The following is a 17,904-nucleotide window of genomic DNA, read 5'->3' on the forward strand; positions in this document are numbered from 1 at the left end:
AAAAATCAACTATTTCCCTTCATCTTCTTCGCTCTTAACAAAACACTAGTTTATTCAGATGTCCACCCTTTCCCCATGCACCATATGAGTTTTAAGATAACATGGCACCATATCCATTTCCAGGACTACAGTGTGATAAAATGTATCAGGATAGTTTCATAACCCTTGTTACAACATTAATCAAAAAGACAGGTGGCCCACTTGGCCCAGTGATATGTGAAGAGAGTCATGTTTACATCTTCTGGGAAAGAAATGTCTTTATTTTTTCTGAGAGAACTTCAGGGAGCATAATTACAGTCTGGCAAGATTTTAATGAGGAAACGTTTTGCCCTGAAATTTACTGCATTAATACCATAGCACAAGGAAACCAACAATAATAAGAAACCAACACTGTGCATAGAAAACTGGAGTTTAAAGGCTTTTGGGCCACTTTTCAATCATTCTGACATCTATTTTGTATAAAAACTTAATTTACATGAGCCAACCATTATCCTAGATTTCAGTAACAATTTGAGTTGGCTTTTCTGTTACTTCATTCTAAAATCATATTAACTGATCCCTGCTTATATTAACTGTTTAGCTGTTTGTAAAACCAAGCTTTATTGCAATTTAAATCCAAATTAAACCTATATTCTCTCGTGAGAAGTCATTGGCACAATCATAAAACCACAAAATTATATCACTAAATGAGAGTTTAGAAATTTTGAAGACTGATTTCCACAATATCACAAATAAATAGGAAATTAAGCTCTGCATGAGTACTTACAGGGATTATGAGCTTGCTAGTTTACAAGGTATATCTTCCATTCTCCGAGAGGCCTATTTTTTTAAGCAGCTATAATACATCTGAAGAAAATGGAACGATCCTAGTCTTTTTGTACTCTATATCCTTCTCCACATATAAGAAATTCAGATATGTCACCTCATTTTTTTTGCTGAAGAGCTGTCTCTATCAGGCAAAAGTCAATGTTTTATCATATATTTTTCTTATCAAAGTGAAATTTTCATGTCCATTTTAGTATGTCATCTCTAGAATTACAATGATGACCACACATCACATATAGTAATTGTTTTCAACATCCAATGCAAATGACAAGGACTTTACAAGTTTTTTTATTTTTTCCATTGTTTGTTTTTTGGAATTTTTAAAACATAGCCTATAGACATAGCTAATTCTATCATGGTTTAATTATTTTAGATGCCTTGTGAATTTTGAATCTGCTGTTTAAAACTTGTCACAAATATAGTTCATATATTTTTTCAGTTTACATTATTTAACAAGCTAATCATCCATATCATGGTTTTCATAATTTGATTTTGTGTTCTGAATACAACTTGCTTTGTCTATTTATAAAATGTCCTTTCAATAGTGGCAAAGTCCACCCTATATCTCTTAATTATCTTTATTGGTAAATGAAATAAAGCTGTCGGGATAGTTTAATGTCCTTTTTATCTGAGATGTTATTTATTTATTTTTTTTGCATTTTCTATCATGGTCCTAGAATAATTTGAAAGTACAGTAGAAAGCAAGAGAGAAAGTTCCCTATTTTTATTTGAAAGTTTATGTGATAATCTAATATAGATGTTTGTCTACTTAATTTTATTCTGAATAAAATGTCATGTAAATTAACTTTTCTCAGAAATGGTGATAAAAATAGTGACATTTACAAGCCCTTATTATTTTGACTGCATTATGATATATCATGTCCAAAAATGACTTTGATTTAGATACTATATTTGTCCTCACTTCATAATGCAGTTACTGAGGCTTTGCAATATTAATAAACAACAAATTAGGGGCACAATTAAGAATTGAAGTTAGGAATATTTGCTCTTCTAGTTTAAATTATAAACCAATGTTATATTCTGTCTCAGAACAAAAGACAGTTTTCTAAAGATGTCTTCATTCTCTTTTATAAGCCAAAAAGGAAGATTTCAAGTGTTTACAGGAAAACTATCTTTGCCTCCTTTTTTTTTTTTTTTTTTAGTTTGTTTTATTAGTTTCAGGTGTACAGGACAACAGAGTGATTAGACATTTCTATACCTCGCAAAGCGATAACCCTAATAAGTCTATTTCCCATCTGACATTATACATGTTTATTAGAATATCATTGACTGTATATCCCCATAATTAGTTTTTTATTATACTTCACATTCAATATTATTTTATATTAATTTCAGGTGTACAGCACCCCTTCTTTACCAAACAAAAAGGAAAGCTGAAGAAATTGAGTCATAGAAAATGTTAATAGATAATGAAAATCTCAGGTGGATTTTCACGGGATTTGAGAATAGAAATGTCAACAATAGCCAGCATAATTTTGAAGACAAAAAAAGACTCTACACACCGAAGGAGATATCACAATCTTTGGACATATGTAAATATGTGTATATGTGATGTAGAAAATATCTGAAGAGGTTGTATTACTGTATGCCAAATGGTGGACATTCGTTTGCTCCATAGAAATAAGTAGGAAAAATAGGGAGTCAAAGGGATTTTTATATTTATCTACTTTTATTTTTTTTAATGATGATATGTTCATTTTAGTCATGTCATTAAATAGTGGAATATGTGAAAAACAAAATCTGCATTAGTACACAGAATGGTCTCTGAACAATGCTTATCTTTTCAACTACAATTACTATTATTTTTAATATATAACTACTAGCAATTTGATGCTTCTTCTTGATGTCTCATGATATCAAGAATCCGTGATATTGGATTCTTTCACTTTATTTTCTTTCCAAATATCTGAAGCCACTGTTTCTAGTGTTTCCACTCTAGGACATTTTCTTTTTCTATTTTGCTTAATATATTGAAACTTAAAGAAAACCCTCTATATAATGATTTTGTGTATTTGCTTCTATAAAATAGTTCTAAATTAAAACAAAACAAACAAACAAAAAAAAAACAATCTCCTTGAAGGAGAAAAGTAGAAAATCTGTACTTATGCAAATAGAATTGCTGTTATGGTAAACTTTTCCTGGAAGAGACCAGATAAAAGTTAAAATCCTTTGACATGGGGAAAGATGCTATTGAGGTTAAGACAGAGCTCAAGAGAACTCAATTTGTTTATCTGCACCTGGTATTGAAGAAATCATTTCTGACTGAAGAATGTCATTCTGACCTGCCTCAGGAAAATGCAGACATCATGAGGATTAGTAGATGTTATTCGTAAAAATTTGGCTCTCCTGCAGCCTAACTGTTTATCTACGCGTCTCACAAATTGCAGGGAACTGACACAGAGGTGGCAGACCTTGTGAGAGGATGACTTGAGCAACTAACATCACGTTAGTTTTTGTCTATGTCGTGTTCCTGCTATCTCTGTCAGTTGCCCATCTTGACTGAGCTTGTCTCAACCATTGCCCTTTCCTTATGCATCTTCTTACCAGGAATTACACCTTATATGAGAATTTGTGATATTTCATTTACCTGACCATTGGTAACTAAAACATATTATTACAATCACAACCAATTCCTAGCATAGCAGCAGGTAAAAGAAAATTCCTAAATTACTTAATTTTCTACTCCAAAATAAAAGCCAGAAGTAGTCGAATAAGGAATTGCTCATTACCCCAAATTTAAGATGGATTTGACCATGGTTTTATTTATTTATCTAAAATGCCCCATTGACCCACAGGCTCACAGGCTCTGACTCTGCTCTATTCTTCACAGTTAGGGAAAATATAATACGCCCTCCTTTTTTTCCCTAAACTCCAGTCACCACATTGTCACTGGCACTCAGGAATTAGATACATATAATGATTGTAAATTTCTGCCAATAAGTTGTTAAGAAATATCCTCTCACTTTTGTAATGCACAGAGAGAAAGAGAACGAGAGAGAGAGAGAGAGAGAGAGAGAGAGATGCTTGACTAGATGAAACAAAATCAAGAACAAATGAATTTCTATATTAAAAATTGCAGATATTAGAGATATATTCCAGTTTATTAGGATTCTTGAATCAATCACAGTCCAAACAAGAAACATATGGCATACTGAAATGAAGAGACTTTGAGAAGATTTTACTAAAGGGACTGATTTTATAGATATAAATGGGAGGTAGAAAACTCACACAGGATTGTGGCGAAACCTGAGCTGGTGAGTTGGGCAGTTATGAATTCAACGCGCGACAGGTAGGAAGGAGGTTGTGTTGCTTGGACCCTGAAATGACCAGGGCTCTGTGGAGAGAACCACCTACAGGGGGCGTAACATTCTGCTCCTAATGCAGCCAGGTGGGCGGAGGCATCCCTGTGGATGCCGAGTCAGGAGTACAGTCAGCCGCACTGACCTACCTTTCCTCTCTCCATTTAGTCTAAACACAAAAAGAAGGCAGGAGGAAAGGAAAACCTAATGTCATCCAAACATGCTAACTTCGTGGATCTAGAGATGAGGGAGAAGAAGTAGGGAGAGTCATCTGCAGAGCCATGAGCCACAAAGTTAAGATAAGCATTGTCCTTCACAATATAGAAATTTGAAGGACAGTCGCCCTAAGCATTAAAAACAAGAAAACTCTTCTGACTTAGGGAAGTATCAAGAAAGTTTACTTCCCTATTATCTAAAGCCCTTGGTTAGAAAAAAATAATCTGCAAATAAATGAATGAATGGTTGAAAATAAATGAATGAATAAGTAAGTAAAGCTTTGAAACATTTGAATGTGGGCCCTCAATACATGTATGTAGCACAAACTAACGGCGCTCTATTGTGAAGCCACTGGGACCTTCAAAACACAAATCAGGAGACACAAAGATAATTCTTTTTCACAATGAGGCCACAATAAAATAAAATAAAAATGTCTTTCTTATTATTGGTATGTCCGGGCAAATATTTTAGCATAAATTAATGACAAAATATTGGCTTGTGGACTTACAGGTTTTCTTTTCATAGGTAATTATTAGGGGCTGAGATCTAGTTAAAAAACTAATTATTTTTAAAAATAAATTTAAAATCGTCTTTTTAAAATAAAATAAAATAAAATAAAGCCTCAATCATCGGTAAATGAAAGCAATCAGGAAATATTAGCTTTAAGTAAAGAGGCATGGGTTAAAATGGAATAAATTATAGGTTTCATCAACCTTTCATACTATTTACTTTGAAGAGTTATCATTTGGCCTTTAAGTAGCATCTAAAAATTTGTCCCTATAGTTTTGAATTACATGAAGGTTTGCAAATATCATGTTGCTAGACGTTTTAAGATTACACTATAATTGCATTATTTATCCACTTGTTATTTTAAATCTGCTTTTAGTGAGGTGAGACGTTGGTCCTTTTTTGTTTTTGAGTTTCAAACATATTTCAAACTTACTAAATATTAAGTAAAGAGTGAAATCTTCATATCCATTTTAGTATGTCATCTCCAGAATTACAATGATGACCACACATTTTTTTACATGTAGGAGTAGATTTTTCCAGACAATATTATTAAGGGCATGTTTCAAAATATTTAATTTTGCATCAATAGATCATCGATCATTAAGGAATCAATAGATGGCAGTGAAATTAATTGTAAAAAAAGGCTTTTGAAGTGATTTACTCATCAATCAAGTTAAAAATTGTTTAGGCTCTGATGTAACTTTATGGAATTCAAAATGACAGAAAGAATATGCTAGAGATGAGTTACATATCAATAACACAATGTCAATCTAAGGTAGAAACAATAGTAAGAATCCTTTTTCGGTATTTTTGTCAATAGCATCATAACAAATTGAAAATGTTTTCAATATGGAAATAACTATAAATATTACTAATTTTGAGGATTCTATAACATTCCAGGTTTCTGGGGGAAATTACCAGTGGCATGCTCAGTAGCCCTGCTAACTGTGACGATGTCGGAAAGTGAGAGCTGTGCACAGAAATAGCTTAAGCCCAGCCACATTTCAATTCAGATCCCAGGAGAGACTCTGCAAGTGGTCACATGAACTTGGCGATTCTGCTAATTTGGTGACAAATCTGGAAATAAAGGCAAGGTCCAATCATGTCAACACACGTCATCTTATTGAGAGTGCTTTCAATGGTCTTTTAATGTGCTCATCACTGTGCTTGTTATTAAAAGTCATATGAATAGGGGAGAAGAGACAAACAGAACATGCTGCGGTAGCATGTGGGGGTAAAGCCGTGTAGTCAGGAAAGAGGTGGAGACATGAAACATTGAGTCTGTGTATGTGCTGTTATGTGCGCTGTATGGGAGACACTAAGTGTCACCAGCAGCATGGTGACAGAGGTAAATTAATGTCATTATCTTCACATGGCATCAAAGGAGGAGTGGCTAAATGTGAAAGGGGAGAACATGAAAACATCAGAACAAAAGTTAAGTCTGTCTTTGGCTTGGTGGGGAGAATCCAGGCAGTCTGATAATGGCAAGATGCTGTCCAGCATCAGGGGCACTTCACAGAGGTGGACTATGGTTTGTGGCATTACCTCCTTCCTCCTGTAATATTTCCCGTGCTTCACTTCCCAAGAACATAGCAGGGTTTTCCTTTCCTAAGTCTGCCTTACAATTGGCCTTCCTTTGACTAAAGGAACGTGGGTGAAGACGAAGCGTGCTACTTTTTCTCCAGAGCTTCAAAAGCCAGTGTGAGGCTCACCACATCCACTGCCCATGGATGTTGCTGTAGATGAGCAGAAGTTTGGTGAAAGGAAGCCTGGGTCGACCTGGGTCCCTGATTCACTACAATAAGCGCCCCCTCCTGCCCATGTTGGAAAGGAAGTTTGAGTTAAAAGGGAGTCTTGCTTGTGAAATTCTGGAGGCCACATCCTATTGCTATGTAAAGGAGCCTGTCTCCACTGTCATGGTCCTTCCTCTGCTGCACAACCACAGCCAGCAGGAAGCTACTGGAGAGCATGCAGCACTAAAAAGAGGGAGCCAACCAAAAACAACAGAGACATGTGACCCAAGAAACAGAAAATCTAGCCGAAATCATGGCAGTGATCCAGACAGTGTGTCATACTAAAAAGGTGGCCTTTGTGCTCAGGACGTTGCTGCAAACCAAACAAAATAGCACTGACAGGTGATTTAAAATGTTTACACATTTGGACAGTAATTTCTAGGTGACTGACAGTTCCTTCAGGGAATTTTAATAGCAGCTATATGTTAAAGTAGGAAAAACATTTTAAAGCAAAGACATTATTAATTAAAGCAAAGTCAAAAATTGTACAATAAAGGAAACACTCATTGGAGGCCACCTGGTCCAACATAGAGAACATAGAGCATTATAGTCAAAATTAAAATGTAAAGTGATAATCATGTACAATCAAATATTGTGATGGAGCGGAGTTTTAGGTAGATGAGGAAAACAGAGGTGAAAATGGTTGAGTAAACAAGAGAAGACATTTAAGCAATCGATTAAAAGCCAATAGATATACACTGTCTGAAATTGATAATATAAGAAAAAACTCATTAGCATATTGTTTAAAATATAGGAGTCAAAATAAAGACAGGAAAGTGACTAACACTGGGAAATAGACTGGGCCCTGGGAATGTGGGTTACAACAAAGGACTGATGTTTTGAGATAATACTTTTAGTGCCATACAATTTTTAAAAGTACAATGTACATATTATGATAGAACTATAAGTTGGACATATACATTTTTAGTCACGCTTCTGCACTTTGTACTGCTTATAAATATGATCCCTGCAACATTTTGGCATAACCCAGAGCACATCTGGAAGTTACATGTCTCAATAAGCTAAAAATAGGACACAAGGTTAACCTGAGTGGTTAGCAGTTTTCTAAGAAGCAGGGTGGGTAAAGTACTCCCACCGACTACTGAAGTGTTTACAGTTACACACCTGAGCCCCTTCTTCATCTCCGGCTCTCCTGTCACTCTTGAGGTCGCCCAGGTCCCTGGTGGCACCTGGGTTCAGTATTATACACTCACAATTTCTAATGCACACTCTGGGAAATGTCTTTGGAACACCACCATGTGAAGTCATTTATAAGAGAGTTAAAATTTTGGTAAAATGTCCGTGCAAAGACTTTTAAAATACATGTCACATGCTACATTAGTGTACCACAGATGATCAAAATTACATCTGAAAATCATTGTTTTTCTTCTTCCAGCAACATGTTTCTCTTGACAGTTGAATCGTTTACAATGCCAGATGTAAGGATGTCAGTATTTAAAGGGTAAAAATATATTTTATAAATGAGCCCACAGGAAACACTTCTAAAGGCTAACAAGGGTTTACTCGGTTCCATAAATTTCTGTTATTGCCATGACATGATTTCAGAAATGACTCAGTCCTAAACCCATGCAATTCTTTTATGGTGTTGAAAATGTACAAATGACAAGCCCCATAAAACCATTGTTTTATTATTGTTCAAGTGCAGGACCTAGGAGTCCAGAGGAGGTAGTAACTACTCCAAATCAGGAAGATAGTGGGTGTTTTCTATGAAGCTATTAAAAGGGTCAAGGAGGAGAAAAGTCCTTGGAAGCAGAGGGAATCACAGATGAAAAAATATGGAGTGATGAGAACGGGTGCCCTCGGAATTACATGCGGGAACTGTGAGGGGTGCACTGTGGTTGGAGTGATAGATGAGGTGAAGGGTCAGGGGATAAAGTCACTCAAGGGACTAACAGGTGTTGAACCCCTCCTATTTTCAGGTGCTGCGCAGCGTGTTTTGTATGTGACAGCTCATTGAGTTGGGACCAGATCATAAAGCTTTATTAGCAAATAGCAATCAGTAATGACTTTTGACGAGAAAAGTGATATAATAAGATTTGTTTTAGGAAAAAAAAAACAAGGGGCAGTGATGAGGAAAGAGCAAGTGTGTGGGATATGGGCAAAGGGTGTCTCAAAGGGGGAAAATGCAAATCATGGCTAATATAGTTTAATTATGAAACAGCACGGTCAATGAAATAAAGAAAGCTTATTAATACAGTAGAGATAATGAAAGTAGATTGAAACTAAAATACCCTACAGTCAAAATCAAAGATAGCTACAGATATATTTTTTGGTAATGGAGTTAAATTTATGAACATTAAAATATTTATCAAAGATTTGTGAAAATCATATTTTAATTTGAACACTCAGAATCTCTTTAGACACTGTGTATACTGCTTATCACTGATAGTAGCAGAGGTTAGTATTCTGAATTCTAATCTTTAAGCATATTTATTTGTATGAAAATATTTAAAGATAATTTAAAACCAAAATTTAAATTTAAAGGAAGTTTTGCATATATTTGTAAAGTGAAATATCTCCTTAAGAATGTTTTATAGGAATACCGACTATGCTACTTTGTGTGTCTGTAAATTTAAATACGTAGGTCCTGTTTTGCTAATGCTGCAATAGGTCTGATTAATAAGTAAATAATATGTTATTATTTTTGTTAAGAAAAGTAAGTTGTTTGTAAAGACATTTAAATAATTGAAAATATTTTAAATATTAAATATTAAAATATATAATCATATACTTATCTGTGTAGTTCCCCTTTGCTACACTCTTTATTCCTTTTTCAAAAATTGCTTAGCCTTCCCTTGTGGAATTTCACCTGACGGATGCCAAAGGCTTGAGGCCAAAGCTATCCAGCTTTCTGGAACTCTTCTCAATGTCCCTTCTTCTCCATTAACGTTGAGCTCTGTCCGCTCCGCTCAACAAGATTGTCTGTGTTTATGTGGGATCCTGCTCCTTTAGGAAATGTGGGGCGATTTCCATGGCCCCAAACTGTGGGAAATATGGACCTAACTCATTGTGTTAGATTATTATGTTTTACGAGTCATAGCCCTACACTGACTCTTGTCTGATGCCAGAGAAAACATTTCTTATATTTTGTTCAATTTTGAGAATGTTTATAAGACGAATGTGATCCTGAACCCTTTTGTACACTCGGATCCAGAAGAAAAAGGTGTCTGCTTATTATTTTATAAAGTATACTAGTAATACAATTATATAGGACTCAAGCATAATCTCATGTTTATTCTATATTCTCTCCTTAGACAGAGAAACTAGTAATACTGCAAATTACCATATGAGAAACATTTTTGTGTATTTCATGCAAAAAAACACTTTAAACCTCTCACTTAAAAAATAACTGCCTGCAATAAAGCACAGAAATAAATGTTGCTTAAACACACAACACACACACACACACACACACACACACATGCACACACATTTCTTGGAACCAGTATTATATAATGCCAAAAGTGTTTTGATCTTAGATGATTATTTATTAGTACATAAAATATTTGATACTTTCCATGCCCTTTCTCTTGGTAAAAATATCAATAACTCATGTAGAGTCTAGTACGAAAGTGATTTAAAAAGCAACATGTAAAAAGAGATTTGAGGATTGTGAAGGAAGCAGATGTCATATTTTCGGTAGTGATATGACATTTATATAGAAGAATTATTTTTAAAAGTGAAATACCCAAAAAGATTTAGTTGATTGTCTTTCCATTATGCCATTTATTAGACAGACTGTGAATCATAAAAGAAAGTATAGTTCTATGGTGGAGAGTGTCTAGGTTGTTAAAAATGATAAAATATTAGTGTCCATTATGTGGTATTTAATTTTCTTAAAATATTATATGACCAGCAAATAAAATAATCATAGGAATTGACAAGTTTATAAAATAAAGACTTAAAAAAATTAGAAGTTGAAAAAACTAAGAAGCCTTTCCATAAGAGAAAACATTCCAAAGAGTAAAATGTAAATCCATAAAACAAAATGTCTAGAAATAAAATATAGATGAATCTAAAGGAAAATACAACTTAGTGAAATCCAGCAATAGTTATTATCTAAAAATACCATGAAATGTCAAGAATAATATATCAAATGATAAACTCCCAAGAAAACTTAAAGATGAAATGATTCCATCTCCAAGAAGAAATATTAATGAACATTTGGAAGACATAAAGCCACACTCAGCTCTTTTCTCTACCACAGCATTGACCCAATATCTCGATTCAACCCCAATTCAGTGTCTAAAAATTGGCAAAACCCGAGGGAAAAAGAAGCTTCAAACCTTCTAGATGCCCTGTGGTTCTCACCACTCCAGAATCTTAGTTCCTGGTCCTATAGGGTTCTTTAATTATGTGAAGTATTTATCAGATGATAACTTTATGTAAATATTTTGTTGACATACAGCATACCTTCAAAACAAAGTCCAAATCATAACTAAGCTGCTGTAAGAATTTTTACAAAGTGATGATAGCGTGTGATGGTCACTGCAATGAACAATGGAGACAGCAGAACATTTACTGGATCCAAGTCAACTCCCTCCCCTCTGCCCCTGGTGAAGGATGATTCTAGCTTATAATTCTACAGAATAGATTGTCTTGGTTTTGAAATTTATATACATGAAATCACAGTATTTACCTTTTGTCTTCGACTTGATTTACTTAATATTAGCTTTGTAAGTGTCATCTGTGTGGCATGCAGTGTCAGTTCATTTCCTTTTGTTGCTACATCGTTTTCCGGTATATTAATGTATCATCATTTTTTAAATATCTTCTATTATTGATGGACACTGAGTAGTTTAATAGTTTGGGATATTATGAATAACGCTGTTGTTGTCCTTCTTACATATATATTTTGATAAACATATACATGAAGTTCTGTAACAGAAATGTTAGAGCATAAGATTCTCTCTCTCTCTCTTAATTTGATTTGCTGTTCCTGCTCTTCTCTTTTCTGGGCAACATCTTTAATATTTATTTCTTCCACTTTATCATGCCGTTGAGTTTATGTGTCTTCTCCCTAATCAGTTCTAAGTTAAAACAAATACCCATCACCCAGGAACTCACTCTGGACCAGGTTTCATTCCTTCCTCCTTATCAGATCTCGAATAGAAGAATCAGTGTGGGAATTTCCTTTTCACTGAATTAATGAATTACCTCACTACAACCCACTGGTATGGGAAGCAGAAGTACTTACAATTAACTTTTTACTTTAAATTAGATATCATATATATTTTTAATGCAGTAGTGGTTAAGAATATGGCCAGACTGCTGGAACTGGATCCCAGCTCTGTCATTCACTATTTAGTATTTAGATAACCTAGATACAAGTTTGCCATTAGCACGATTTTAATCTATTCTTAAACTGCTCTCAAAAATACTGCTTTCAAATATTTTCTAGTCTTTCATGGTTGAATATCATGATTAGAATATAATCAAATGTCAACAAATAGTAATTGAATTAATAGTAAAAATTAAATAAAATTTTAGTTTTTAGTGAATTCAAATGCTCCCAATATTATATTTTTAATTTTATATATTTTGTACATTATAGTTTTAGCAGAAGGAATTTCACAAAAGATATTCTAATCCCACTATCAGTCTATAAAAAAAACTATTTTATTCTTAATAAATTATGTACACAATATGTTATATAAAATAAAATAAAATGATCTATTTTCATCTATGTTTACTAAGTAGAACTTTCACTGTTTAAATCAACCTATTTACTTAATCTTTTCTTTCTTATTTCCTTAAATGAAAAGTCATTATGCGTATATATCAACTAAGTTGTATCTTTGAATGTCTGACATTTTCATTCATGGGATATTTTATTTAAAATTATATAAGTTGATGGAATAAGAAGCTTTTTGCATTTTTCTCATGCCCCCATTTTTTTTTTTTTTTTACAAAGTATCAATGTTTTTATGGGCAGAATTTTCATTACCAAAGCTAAATTCTTGCCATTATTTTTGAAGTTCTAAAGAGGGGATCATTTTAGTTCATTGGAAAGATATTGCATTTAAAATTCAATCTTAATTCTCAAGTATATTCCTACTTGACTAGGAAATGTGATGGTATAAGCCTTTACGTATGCAAGTAGACAACGTAATTGTGATTGTTCAAGCATTATGTGAGCTCTATCCAACCAATGGTGGATTTAATGTAATTAGTTCATAGGTTATTTACCGTCAAAGATTTAAAGAAAAACAGAATCTTGTGGAAAAGCAGTGTTTGCCATTTTTTTAGTAACATAAATTTCAGGAACGTGAATATTTTTAATTCTTTGTTAACAATTCTTTGTTACCTCGGTAACAAATTCTTTGTTATCTCGGTAAAATAGAATTTGTATTTTCTCTCATAATCCTAGAAGTGAAACTACTTTGATGATTACTAAGGACATAAGGGAAGTGGAACTGGCTACAGAACAAGATACAATGTAAGAACAATGTAAGAAGTTAAAGATTTAGAAACATTAATAAAGTTATAAAATCAACCATCAATTTGATGTTAGAGTACTAACTTGGGTAACAGGATGAAATATGCACAGAATCTTCAATTAATGATAGAATAACTTAAAGTAAGATTTCATATAGAGGATGTTATAACTATTATCGTATCTCCCTGTTACATATGCTAAACATTTCAAAATATACCCTCAATAGGAAAGGATCTATTTCTTTCTTTCTCCATTTATCTTTTCTTTAGCTCTTTCCAGAGAACTTAAAATTTCTTCAAAGCATGTATTTATTGGTTTCTATAAAGTAGGATAGGTACAAGGTAGGGTAGAGAGTTAGACTGACATTCAGACATGAGCAGAAAGAACCTCTTGCCCATAAGCAAGATTGGTGGTTTGATGCTATAAATTGCAATACAAACCCACTGTGCTACACATAACCATATACATTAACTATAACTAACATTGTGTCACATTTTGAATTCATGATTAATTACTCTAAAATGATGAAAGCAATTATAGAAGAGTTCTCATTTGAATTTCAAAATATACTGGGGTATGGGAAACATTTTAGAATCTTTGTAATGTTTATAGCTTAACATAAATATTTCTGAAAATCATGGGGCAATGTTAATAATTTTCAGAGTTGAATAGCATTCAACACTTTCAGGGAAATATATCACAAGCATTACAAAGAAACTTTGACTACAAACTTTATTTCACTAGAAAATCCAAAAAGTTATGTGGATTTCCTGACATGGGACTCTGGGGAACTAAACATTATTTATATGAAACACGGCTGCTTTTGCTGTTTGAATTGTGCCTGACAAAAAGCCAAGTACTTTAGAATTTTATATCAGGAAATAAAACTTTCCCACAAGTCAGTAGTCACAGGTGTGTACTCTTCTTTCTTTTTGCCAAAGTTTCCTATATTTATATATTTTAAGCCGTACTGTTCTGTTCTTCCATTTCAGCAAATGAGATTTTTTTTTTTGAGAGGGACAATAATTCCCAAATTAATTTCCCCATATTTTAGTGAAAATATTTACTTAAAATGTATCACATTGCATTTTATTTAATTTATTAAATGAAGTAAAATTATTATGTATAGTATAACTTTACTAAGTATATGGAATTGGACTTTTATGATGTAGAAATGCATCTTGAGATGGGATGTATATTTAATATTTTTTTGAAATGTATTAATATTATACTTCAATAAAACTTCAGAAATATAGTTAATTCAGTAGTTAATTATAAAATATTTTGTTTGTATTTCTATATAATTTTACTTATAAGAAATATATTTTTACATTGTGTTTTTGTGTCACTTTGCTGTCATATTCATTACTTTTTCTTACTCTGTTTTGCTTTGCAGGAGGCTGACATTTTCCCCCCACATTTCCCGGCTTCTGGTCAGGTCAAGCTACCTGATTTCGTCCATAAATGAGAATTTTGGACAATGGGTGGTAACCTCACCAACTGTTGGGTAACTGTTTACCCAACTCCTCCTGGTAGTTCTTCCCTTTATGGTCTAATTCCCACGGGGCAGCTCCCACTTCTGCTGGACAACGCCAATCCTCATGTCTGGTTTTATTAACTCTTCCATTCTCCACTCCATTCCCATTTTGCTGTTATTACTACCAGGGTTGTCTCGTTCTCTCGTGTGCCCTTTTAACTTTTCTATCTGTTTTGTAACCAGTTCTCATATTAGATATCATCTTTAAATTCCTTGGCATGGATTTTGTTTTCTTAATGGACACTATTTTCTAAAAACTAAAAAAGATTAAAATAAAAAATTTAAAGTTTATGTTTAGTTACTATTCTGAGTGTTGTACAAGATAAGGTAGATGTTTTATGTTTTTCCCCCATATGATAAGCAAATGGTTCCACAACATTCATTTGAATGTCCATCTAGACATCCTAACTTATGGTGTCATTGTAATAATATATCATGATTCTACAATCTCGGGTCTATTTCTTTGATATCTATTCTTTTGCCTATTTTCTATATTTTCACTAGTACTACATCCTTCTATTTAACATAGTATTGCATTATACTTTGATACCACATTTTACATCAAATATCTCACAAAATATTTTCTTTGAACTTATACTGACATTTATTCACTCTTCACGTTTCTTTGTGAATTATAGGAAAAGCACATCAAATTTTGTGTGAAATTCTGCTGGTATAGCAAAACATTACAGATTAATTTGCAGAAGATTGATCCCTTCTTATACTTCATCTTCCTGTCCATGAATATTGTATATATCTATATTTATTCAAGAATTTTATGTAATTTTACTCAAGTAAATATGTAATTGTTACTCAAGTAAATGCAACAATATATATGGACATGGACTCATCTATACCTTTTCTATGCTCTGGTATTATGAGTAGGTTATATACTCAGTTTTATATTTAAAATATCTACATAAAAGCTATAAAAAATTTTTATATATTGATATAAAACTCAGTAATCATACTCAGTACATATTGCTAGGTGATCTATATGGTCGCTCTTTTTTTTCAGTATGTAATCATGTATTTCTGAATAAAAATAAGAACATTCCTTTTCTCCAATCTCTATGATTTTATTTTATTTCTTTACATTATAGAATTGAATTAACCCAAATGTACTGTACCATGCTGAACGAAGCAATTATAGAGGGTATACTTGTTTTGTTTCAGATCTTATTGGGAAATTGCTCCTTGGGAAAAAAGCTGATTATCAATTTCTGATATACTTTTTTTCAGTTTAAACAGATTTACTCTCTTCTTTATTATCTAGGAAATCATTTTTTGTTGATAGTCTGAGTGAATACTGAATTTAATTATTTTTATTTGCTACTTCATTCTTGATAAGTATTACCCTGTAATCCTATTGACTATTATTTTATTGGTTTATAAGATCATGCTTTTACTTTATTTTACATAGGTATTTATTATATTTAAAGTTTTAAAACATGTATGTCACTGTTTAAAACAAAACAAATTCAGAAATATATAAATATCCATGCCTGTATTACGTTTCTTTGTGATCTAAAAATAATTTATTTCTCTTGAAATAAAACACAAAATTCATGTATCCCTTTTAAATGAATATGTAAAATTAACTTTATTAAATCAATGTCTATGCATGTGTACACAAACATAACCACTCCTTAGATCATTTTTTAATGCAGTCTTCGTGTATGTGTGTGATTTTTGAAATAAAGTGGTGGATAAACGTTCAATGATGGTGCTAGGATTTTAACTCTCAGGCTTTCTGATACTGAAGTAACTCTGTAGTTGACTGTCAATATTAAATGATTGCTTAGCTGAGTAACTAAGTATCTGAGTAGTACTTTGAAGATATAAATTTAGTTTGTATTTTTGATATTTTTCTTTGGTATCTTTAATCAATATCGTTACACTTAATGTTTATACTTTCACTTCTGTGTCTAGATATGGATATATATATATATAAATATATATATATATATACATATATATGTACATATGTATGTATATATATTTTAATTCTTTGTATTTAGAACTTATTTTTTCCTAGGATTCACAATTTTTCTTCACACCTGTAAAATCTCTATAATTATGCCTTCAAATTTTTCTGCTTCACTTCACTATTTTTCCTTGTGTCTCATATTAGGAATCCTATTAGATATTTTCTCAGGCTGTTAAATGTATTTCCTTTAATATTTCATATATTTTAAAGTTCTGGACATCTGAGCTATTCTTTGAGAATTCTCAGAAAAATTTTAACATTCTCTTATTTTTTTTTATAAACTGGAATGTATTCCATTTTAATATTTTAACTGTAATAATAATTTGTATAGTTTATTTGATCCTTTTCTTATTTACCGGCTTTAAAAAAAAAAAAAAAAAAACTTCTACCCATATGGCTTTCTATTCTAATTTACTCTTCGATTTTCTTCACCTTTTAATTTTTTTTGGTATGAATAATTTTGTTTATGAACTAATTTTATATGTGACTGTCTAGTCCTTGTGAGAGATTCAGGTACCCAATACTGTAATTATATTAAAAGGCAAAAGAAATTGTATCTCTAAATCAACAGGCAGCCAAGCCCAAATCCTTCAAGAAGTCATTCATAAAGTAAACATGGATAAACTTTTTAAATACTCTAGAAAGACTTTGGATAGCTGAAGACAGTTTTTGATCCCTAGGTCTGTGCCATTCTCAACATTAAAGACAAAATATTTGACCCAAGTGTAGCATAATATTTAAATATCGAAGAATGAGTCTAAATGTAAAAACTCAATTTAATTTGTTACTTCTGATTACTTACTTCCATAAAAGGTACAATTATGCCACGGTGCTAAACATTTTAACTGTGTTCTCTTGAAACCAACTCATTTCCTGCTCTGATTCACATGTTTATTGTTTAAATATCCTGCCTTTGAGTGCTTGAAATGATGCTATTATGTATGATGGATGATGCCACTTTATGAAGGCTGGAAAGTTACTGAGATGCTACATTTTACAATCTGTTTGATAGACTTAAACAGATGATCTATGCAAAGTCTGGGAAAAAGGACAACAACAAGAAATATCTTGAGTCAGCTGAAGAAGGTGGAAATTGTTGGGTGGTAACCAATTTCATGAAAAGGGTGATGTAACTTTAGATTATCTAAAGTTCTTAGTCATAGAAGCTTGTTAATGATTAACTAGAATCAGAATAAATAAATATATATATATGCGTATATATAGAGACAGATAGATATCCTTATGTGTGTGTG

The sequence above is a fragment of the Rhinolophus hipposideros genome (assembly GCF_964194185.1).
Source record: "Rhinolophus hipposideros genome assembly, chromosome: 7".
Lineage (NCBI taxonomy): Eukaryota > Metazoa > Chordata > Mammalia > Chiroptera > Rhinolophidae > Rhinolophus > Rhinolophus hipposideros.